This window comes from Kogia breviceps, chromosome 6 (genome assembly GCF_026419965.1).
Source record: "Kogia breviceps isolate mKogBre1 chromosome 6, mKogBre1 haplotype 1, whole genome shotgun sequence".
Lineage (NCBI taxonomy): Eukaryota > Metazoa > Chordata > Mammalia > Artiodactyla > Physeteridae > Kogia > Kogia breviceps.
This window is the reverse complement of record NC_081315.1, coordinates 15,735,877-15,745,833: the sequence shown is the minus strand read 5'-3', so window position 1 is coordinate 15,745,833 and position 9,957 is coordinate 15,735,877. Positions and strand designations below refer to the sequence as shown.

Sequence of the window (9,957 nt, the reverse complement as noted above, 5' to 3'; positions counted from 1 at the left end):
CTCTCGCAAGAGGGAGTGAGTGCATATCCTTCTACTCTGCCATCTTGAACCAATCTCCTAAAACAATACGTTTAATGAACAATCATTACCATGCATTTAAATTCCACTGAATTGGTCCTTTCTGAGCCTGCATTTTCAAAAGAACCATTAAAAGAGTCCTGTGCAATGAAGTGTCCCTTCTGCCACCCTAAAACAACGTATTTTTCTTAACAGTGTATTTTTGAGCTATATATCAAGTCTGAGATGAGCTGACTTTCCTGAAAATGGCCATATAAGCACAGAGAAGCAGAGGAGATGATGAATAGAAATACACATATTAGTGGGAGACATCCAAAGTGTCTTCCAAAGAGTTTGCCATTGGAAATCTCAATCCTTAAGAAACAGTAGCAGAACTACCAATGTGAATAGTGTACAATTTACTTTATACATTGTGTTCCTCTGATTATGGTATCATCAGTTCCTAGTATAACTGAAAACATATTTTCTAGACACCTAATAGGAAAAAAAAGTTCTATAGCCAATCCCCAACAAAGCAGTGTTAGTTACTATTCTTTATCAAAATTTATCCAACCTAAAAATGAGATTAAATTTGTGTTAAAACATGAAAAATTAAAGAAAATAGTCATTTTCTTTCTTTTTTTTCAAAACAAAGGAAACACATTTTATTTTATTTTTGGCCACACTGGGCAGCACATGAGATCTTAGTTCCCCGACCTGGGATCAAACCCGTGCCCCCTGCAGTGGAAGCACAAGTCTTAACCACTGGACCACCAGGGAAGTCCCTGGAATCACATCTTCATCAGCCGCTCCTCCATTTTCATTATATGAAATTTTATGTATCTGTCTTTGGAGAAAAGCATCAGTGTCAAATGTGGCAAGGAAACATTTGCCCTCAGGACATGAGTCTGAACTAGTACTTGAAAATGTGACAACAGAATTTTCTGATCATGTTTTAACAAAGGATTTACTTGCTGATCACGAAAAAGTAAATTCAGAAAATTGTCCCCCTCCCCCACTGCAAGAATAAATCTATAATAAAACATTTTCAGTCACCCTCTCCCCTCTTCCCAAGGTGTGCCCTTTCATGTGCACTTCATCATAGAGCCAACTGACATCCAGAAATACTCTGAAAGGCACCTGGCACTGTTGTGTTGCTCATGCCTCTGGTACACCTCCCTAGCAGGCAAGTGGAACCTTTTCTGTAGCTTCCCACTTTCAATAGAAATTTATTGAAAAATTTTCTTGATAGCAAAATACTTAAAGATTCCTTCCCCCTGCTCATCCTTCAGTTACCTACTGGAAAATTACAGAATTCAAAAGGTTTTTTCCCCCAGTTGTGATCAAAACATGGATTTTTTTTTTTTTTTTTTTTTTTTTTTTTTTTTTTTTTTTGTGGTACGCGGGCCTCTCACTGTTGTGGCCTCTCCCATTGCGGAGCGCAGGCTCCGGACGCACAGGCTCAGTGGCCATGGCTCACCGGCCCAGCCGCTCTGCAGCATGTGGGATCTTCCCGGGCCGGGGCACGAACCCGTGTCCCCTGCATCGGCAGGCGGATTCTCAACCACTGTGCCACCAGGGAAGCCCCAAAACATGGAATATTGAAGAACATCTGGGTTACTCTAAGTTCTTAGGTTACATACGTAGATATGTACAGAGGAAGTTGAACCCCAAGTTCTATTCCTTCCCAAAGTGGGTAACAGAAGAGAGGATTTGATTAGAACAGCTGAAAAAGCCTGATACTCATTCTATGATGGAGCAAAGCAGGCTTTTTCAACCATAAACTGATACCACCTTGTTGGTCATAAACCCTGCAGAGATCCAACAAGATGAGCCTCAAATTTCAAAAAGAGTCAGCAGAGAATGTTAAGATACATGAACAGAAGAGAATGCTGCTAAAGGCACACAGCAAAGAATCCCAAGGAATTTTTAGTGCCATTTTAATTTAATAAGCCAGTAGTATAGCAACCTAAAGACTTTGGCTGTGATCACACTAGGATGTTTTTATGGTACTGCTGCAGGAAAACATGATGGGCAGCTGGCATCCTCTGGCTCACGGTGCTCAGTGAGCAGCTCCAGCACCAACTCTGTGGAGAGCCTATGGCTGGGGGATGTAGTGGAGGTATTTCTTGCCAGATGGGAGCTCTTTGGTGAAGACTCCTTTAGGGAAAAGTTTTTTGGCTTCCTCTTCAGTGATGGTTGGAAGGACCATCATGCTGTCTCCATTCTTCCAATCAACTGGGGTGGCAACCCTCTTTTCTGCTGTCAGCTGGAGAGAGATAATTACTCGGAGAATCTCATCAAATTCCTGCCAGTGGTAGCTGGGTAGAGGATGGACAGTTTTAGCTTCTTATCAGGACCGAAAATAAATACCACACGAGCTGTTACAGGCATGCCCTTTTCGTCCTTCTCTGCTGGGTCCAGCATGCCCAACTGGACAGCAAGGTTCTGATTCTTATCATCAATGATGGGAAAAGGTAACTTTTCTGTGGACTCGTCACCATTGTAAGCATTGATATCCTTGCTCCAGGCAAGATGGTCTTCAACACTGTCTATTGAAAGAAAGGGCAATCATCTTAACTTTCCTCTTGGCAAATTCTGGTGCCAGCTTTGCTGCTCTGCCAAGCTCTGCCAAGTGTGGTACACACTGGGGTAGTCCCGAGGGTGGGAGAAGAGAATGCCCCATGAGTCTCCCAGATAGTCGTGGAAACGGATGTGGCCAATGGCAGTACTGGCCTCGAAGTTGGGAGCCTTGTCCCGGAGAAGGAGCCCTCCGGGCATGGCGGCAGCAGTGACATGGAAGGAGGACTCCATTTTCTTATATAAAATGATTATTTTGATGTAGTGCTACCAAAGTCTTAAATCCTTATGCTATTTTAATACTTTAATCCTTCATAGACTTTTATAATTGAATCCTAAAATACAGTAAACACACACTAGTGTGTTGAACAAACATGACTAAAGAAATATAGTCAACACAACTTTATGAACTCTCATTGTCCTTTCAACATTTATTCATAGAAAAGTTTTCTTGTTGTGAACTCAAAAGAAAAGTTATATGATCACTTTATGCCACAAAAGCCTTTGAATTATTTCATCAGAAATGTCCAGTACCATAGCTTAAATCTTCATGATTCATTGAAAAGTAAAGTTTCTGGTCACTTCTCCCCACAAGCTCCAATCACCACAACATTCACCACCAGTATTGCTGAGTAGCAAGTAGGCTGCTTCTTTTTTTTTTATGAAGGGGTATGACTGGCTTTTTCCTTTTATTATGTTCACAATCCTACTTCATGCTTTTAGTCTTTCTTGGGTTAGATTTTTGGGAAAATGGAATACAGAAAATTCCTGTTAACTGGTACTCTGATAAGATAATCTTTATACTCTCTGAGCTTGGCATAGGTTGAAAGTTAATCCTGGTCTCCAAGGTGCTTTCCTGGAAACCTCTGAGAATGATTACTGGGACTCTCTGGACAATGCCTGAGTGGACAACCCAATTTGTCCTATATCTGTCTTGCCCCACCCCCCTCACCCTCCTACTCCCCATTCCTCCACCGCTAGCTTTCTAGTTACCCACTCTTACACAGTTTCTTGGGCAGGATTCAAGAGGGCTCCGTTCTTGCAATTGTTTTTATGTGGCTGATTTTTGTTTGTTTGTTTGGTTTTTTGGCTTTTGTTGTTGTTGTTAATGGACAATTCTTATGGTCCTTTCTTCTTCTGAAAAAAAGTAGCCCACCATTCTGCTGCTAACATCACTCTGGGTTTCTTAACTTGTATCAGGCACATTTTCTAACTCTCCAGTGTGGGCATACTCTCTGGGTGGTCCTTTTGGGGTCGTTGTAAATGGCTGAGGCTTAGAGTAAGTCCCTACACTTAACTGGGCATCCTATATTTTATCTGGTTACTTTATTCACCCTTCCCTTGTGGCTGAGTAGGATATAACAGCACTTCTCTTCAACATATCCTTTGCAAATCTCATTCCAACTTCCCTCTTAATCCGGGCTATATCCCTAAGAGGTAAAGGCAGGGAATTTAGTTCTTGGATATTTCTTTTGATTAATGAATTTTGGTATATCCCACAACTCATTAAGTATCAAAAATCTATCTTATCTCAGTGTCTCAGTTGAAACTTTAAATTTAGCTTCCTGGTTTAATAAATGTGATATATTGTACCTTTATGGGATAATTTTAAATTATCTAAAACTTCATACATTTTAAAGCACACCATGTAGCCATTTACTATTATAACAGTCTTTGATTAAAATAATTTTATACATTTCTTTTATTTTATTCATACATTTATATATATTATACTTATGTGTATTTACATATTAAATTTATAATTTATATAGCTTATAATTTATATAGTAATTACAATTTTTCAATCTAATGCCTCAATTCTTCCAGGAACTGCAATAGCCTCATTCTTTCTGGAATTGCCCCTTTCCTTGTTACAACCATGATCTTCTATGACTGTTCTTTAGTCCTTCTGACTGGCCCAGGATGGGTCTGTGACCAAAGTCAAGTGAACCTGAGTCATAGTTACAGTCACAGTCACAGTCAAGCCAATCATTGTCCATTGGTAATTTATAGCAAATCTGAGAAAAATCAGTTAAACTAAGCTTTACCATATAAAATTCAGAAGCTGTCTAATTAATCATATGTTTCTAGAGATAACAGGATTTTAATAACAGATTGGAGGCATCTGAGACTCTGTTCTATTTATTTCTGTGGTCTAGGTGTCGCTCTTGACCTTCTCACACATAGGATGTTTGATTTTTTCTTTGTTTTTTAGACTGACAAGTGACATTTTTTGTCTACTCTAGTTGGAGTTACAATCAATAGATACAATCAACTGTATCTTACCTTACAATCAATAGATTGCTTAAATGTTGCAATTCAATTCATTATTTTAATATTGTGTCCAACAAAATATTACCAAAGCTTTTACAAAATGTCGTAAGTTAGGAAAGATGATAGGTTTAAAATAGCTAAACTAAAATAAATTGGTCCTATTTTAGGAATATAGTTAGAAGAGAGAGAAACAAAAGAACACCACAATAGACACAGTTAAAAGTTGAATACACCCCACACAAATATTCAATTCACAAAATATTTATAAAGCCATTATTAAAATGGGTGGTAATACCTGAGTAGAACTGTAATTAAGAAAATAAAACCTAAGAGTACAAGTTCTAAAAATTCTTTAACAGATCATCAAATATTCCTAGCAAGACATTTTTAAAAAATATATTTTACATAAGGAATTAAAATTAGAATGAAAATCCCTTCATATATGAACATTGAGCAATGGCATTGTTTGATACTTTGTGTGTGTGTCCCTAAACCACACTTCTCACAATGACAGGCAAATAATTGAAAACATACAATTAGCTACTTTATCTTCATTTTAGCATTAAATCCAGTCTTGGCTCTAAGAAATATTTTAGGCAAATGGTTTGGTATTCTATTCTTTGCCTCTCTCAGAGCTTTTCCCTTCATTTCATTAATGTCCCTCCAATAGCTTCCTGGATCTCTTTTGCTATTTTATTTTCTGTGGCACAGATATTTAATTGGTTACTTCTGCACCAGTCTTGACCCTACGTCTAAAGCCACCCTTCTGCATTATCACTCACAATAGTCAGAACATCATGACATAATCAGGTGTGAATCAAGTAAATCAACCTTTACAGACATTCAACTACAGTGTCTTCCTTTGCAGGCAACACAATGATGATACAAAATTTTGCCCATTTTACAATTTTTATTTCCATTTTTATATTATTTTATTCATATTTTCTAAACAGAGGAAAAATTGTTTCCTCTTTCAGATCTACCATTTTGCAATAAAGTTCACATAATTTTATGAAAGGACCTTAATGTGTAGAATGAATATATAATTATACTTTATTTAATATTTATCAAGTTTGTTATATATCTTCCTTCATTTCAGAGGTCACATAATCATAAAAGAAATAGAAAATAGGATGTGAGATGGTATTAAAACATATATATTGTAAACATGGTAGAAAGCTGCAAATATTCCAATTGAAAAAAGAAGTGTAAAATATCTGTATTCTGAAGAAACCAACATGTAGCTGTATTAGAATGATATTTTTCTGTGGTGTTCATACTCATATTAAAAATCAAGAAAAATGTAATGGTAAAGATATGGAGCCCTCTGAGAAGAACTTTACCTCTGAAAGAACAATAGAGTGGAAGGAGGTGATGGGTAATGACATATTCAAAAGAAAAGAAGGAATACAAAGCAAAATAGCTAGTGAAACACAGAGGGAATCAGATTCTCCAGTGAGGGTAAACTTAACTCAATCTGCTTGACATATGAAAGTCACACAATTGGGGATGGGAGATATTACAGATAACAAAGTACTTTTTATTATTATTGCAGTATGGATATATAAAATAACAGCTGTCACACAAAGGGACTTTGAAAAGGCCCGACTTTAACATAAATGAACTAAGGTGAGGGGAGGAGGTCTCCTTGAGAGAGCAAGCATTAGGAACTCATGCTTTAGTTAAGTAATTAATGGAGCAGTGGGCTTCACACTGACTATTTCAAAGCAAAAAATGAAGCAGGTAGCAGGGGTGGGCGGTTACGGTACACGGAATTTAATTTTTCACACTATACTTGAAAAGAGAAGAATTCAGGATTATTTGTAAATTAAGCTAATTAATTTTACTTAAAGGAAAAAAGAAAAAAATGAAAAAGAGAAAAAAGTTGCCTATCTGCGTAGTCTATATTTTGAAAAACAATTTCCAATTTTGTTTCTCTTATTTATTTAGCTATTAGATACATAGTGTTCTAATTTCTACTTTTACTTTAAAAATTATTACAGAATTGATATATTATATATCAGTGGTATGGTGAAGTGAGTACATGTTTATCTTTCTAATATTTTGCCTTTGAGGAGCCACTCCTTCTGGATCTATGTTTGGACCTGGGTCCTGCAGTCATAGTGACTTTCCCTGAATTTACTTCACCCCCACCTCATTACCTGGCTCCAGCAAGTGGAGATCCTCTGATCCACAATGACCAGTGCGTGGGACCACCTTATACAGTTTGTTGCACCTGAGAATGTCTGGCCAGGGCAATGAGTGGGGCCTGAAATCTAGCCATGCTTCTCTCCCCAAGCTGTGTACCTTGGCATGGGGTGTATATGTCTGAAGAAAGGTCACCTTTCTCTCATCCTCATAAAGGCTCCATCTGCTTGCCAAGCTGTTCACCTGCAGGGCTGCCTCTACCTAGTAGGGAAATCATTTGCTCATTTGTACAAAGGCTACGGAGCCATATGGGCTAGCAGAGACCCTGCCAGTGAGAGAAATTCCATACTCTTTGCCTCAGTGACTGTTTTGTGATGGACCCAAGCTCAAATCTGGTGAATCAGAATTCTCCTCTGAACTTTTATTTTACTATTAGCTTGAAATATTGCATTTAATGGCTTGGGTTGCTAAACTGAAAGGATGGTTGCAGCCATATTCTTTACTATTTGCAGAGTCTGTTTGCAGCATTAAGCAAACACAAGGAAGAAAAGAGCACTAAGAGAAGGGAAAAAAGAGAACAAGCTCTGGTTTGAACCCCTGGTTCCAGCCCTCACAGAAATCTCTACCAGCATTTCCCAGCTACAGGAGCCAATGGATTCTTCCTTAATTAACTTGGTGCAAGTTGAGTTTCTGTCATGTTCAAATGACAGAATTCTTATATACACTGATGGTATACTGATTAGTTCGGTTGTTGCAATTCACTAGAAAGGATATTGTGCATAAGGAATGCTACTAATCTCCCCCTAAGAGCAGTACTCCAGTTACTATGCAACAACAAGCATCTGTTGCCTTTCACCTTGAACCTGTATGTAAATGCTGATGTTTTCAGAGTAAGTGACTAATTACAGTGGGATGAAGTTAGGAAAGGATCTCTGAAGATAGATGAGTGCTTTTGCCTAATCCCAAAGCAATGAAGCTGGATTGCCAAAAGAATGCAATGGAACTTTCCCCCATTTGAGGACAGAGCATGAGCAAAGGCACAAAGAAGCAAGTTAGAGACATATGTTATTACTCTTTTAAGTTTCAAATGAATGAATTTATTAGCTCACTACTGAAAGTCATCATGGATAGTCCGGAAGCAGGATTGTTTTGATTCCTATTTAGATATGATTGTTAGGAATCTCTTTATCTCTCTCCTCTTGGAGAGGGAACAGCTCCTCCTCTGTTATTCTAGCACAAGTCTTAGGAGTAATTATGACTGAGCAGTTATGCTGCTTAGGTCATAGGTCCAACCTTCACTGGATCTGATTGGCCAAGGTAATATGAGGCTCTGGTCAGTAATGCGTGTAGCTGAGTGTGGAGGCAGCAGCATCTGACCAAACTCATTGATAAGTGTTTGCCCGAGGTAGGAGTGGGAGCCATTACTAGAAAAAGTAAAATAGATGCTGGATAGGTAAACATCCAAGGTCCAAAGAAGAGAATAAGCTGGCTGCCTAGGTGATAAGGAACGGATTTATTAGCCAGCATGAAAAATGAGATTGGATAAATGAGGGGACCAAGTTCAAGCAATATTGGAGTGTTTGAAATCTGAGGTATTTGAATATCAGTATTGCATATAAAAATGGAGTTTACACACAGTAATCTGTTTAGCACTAGAGAAATAGCTGGGAAAAGGTGCACCTCTTTTGAATAGGGAGCTCATGTAATTTATATTCCAAGCTGTGACACTTTCAAGAGTAAACGGGGGGTAGTCTTAATGATTATACTTGAATAAGAGGCATAAATTGGGACTTTATCCCAGAAAACTAGGGCAAATGGCTGCTCTTTTCCTCAGGAAAGTGGTCAGAAAGAGTAGCTTATACACTCATTTCATGTGTAGTTCCTTTTGACTCTGTAATCATAGCCAGAATCAATTCCAAGCATCTGTGACTAACCTTTAGGCAGTCACCTATAGCTAAACATAAGAGGAGCCAGGTGATTGACAGGAAAATCTGTGGCAGAATGGATACTTGATCAGATGGTAATCTACAAAGCCAGTTGGATCCTCTCCCTTGAGAAATGTTAGATGCAAGATACACAGAGCAAGACTAGTTGGAATGAAATAGAATTTAAAAGAAACTCACAGAAAATGTAATGTATTAGCTGGTGTGGGCTTAAGTTCTACAAAAGATAGAACCAAATATTCGTGTCTCAACCAAGAGAAGTTATATCTTACTCCCATGACAGTCCAAAGTGAGCGTTCCTAGTCAGCGGGAAACTCTCTTCATACAGGGATCCTGAGAGTAGGACTTTTTCCACTTTGTGGCTTTGTTGTCCCCAAATAACAGATTAGGATTAACATTTGTACCATCAGGAGGGATAGATAAGACATTGGAAGAACCAAAAAGTTTTTCTTAAAAGTCTTGGCCAGGAATAGTTCACACATTTCTACCCACTTTCCATTGATGAGAAGTAGTCACAGGAGACAGCTACAACTAGAAGCAAGGAAAGGAATAGGGTCCTTTCCTGGAGAAAGGTAGTATGGCTGGGACACTGTATACCAAGTAAGGGACTTTAGAAGACTACCAGTGGTCTTGTCCCAGGCTGTAAACAAACCCCTCAGCAAAAAACCCAAGAGATAGAGAGATGGACAGTTGTGAGTGGGTTAGAAATGGACATTTGCATAAGAAGCAGAGACAGAGAGATGTTGACTGAGCCTTCTCACACCAGCCTCCATAAATTGGTGTTAAAGGATTTTTTTCCTGACTTGCTCTTTTTGTTTACAAGTCACTATGTGCTTACATGTGTTCATCTGGGGAAAATGATCTAAGAAGTCTGTGACCTGATCAAGCTTAAGACCCACCTCTCTTAATTCCCCAAGCAACACTCTCCACTTTTATGGCTTCAATAACACTTTACATGGTGATGATTCCCTCGTTTATTTCTCCAGGACAGACTTCTCTCGTGAGCTCCAGCGTG

At 38.5% G+C, this 9,957-nt stretch overlaps 1 pseudogene; it reads right to left on the bottom strand.

Moving 5' to 3' along the window:
• Positions 1-1,880: 1,880 nt before the first annotated feature.
• LOC131758035 (peroxiredoxin-6 pseudogene) lies at positions 1,881-2,778 on the bottom strand (annotated as a pseudogene).
• Positions 2,779-9,957: the final 7,179 nt, after the last annotated feature.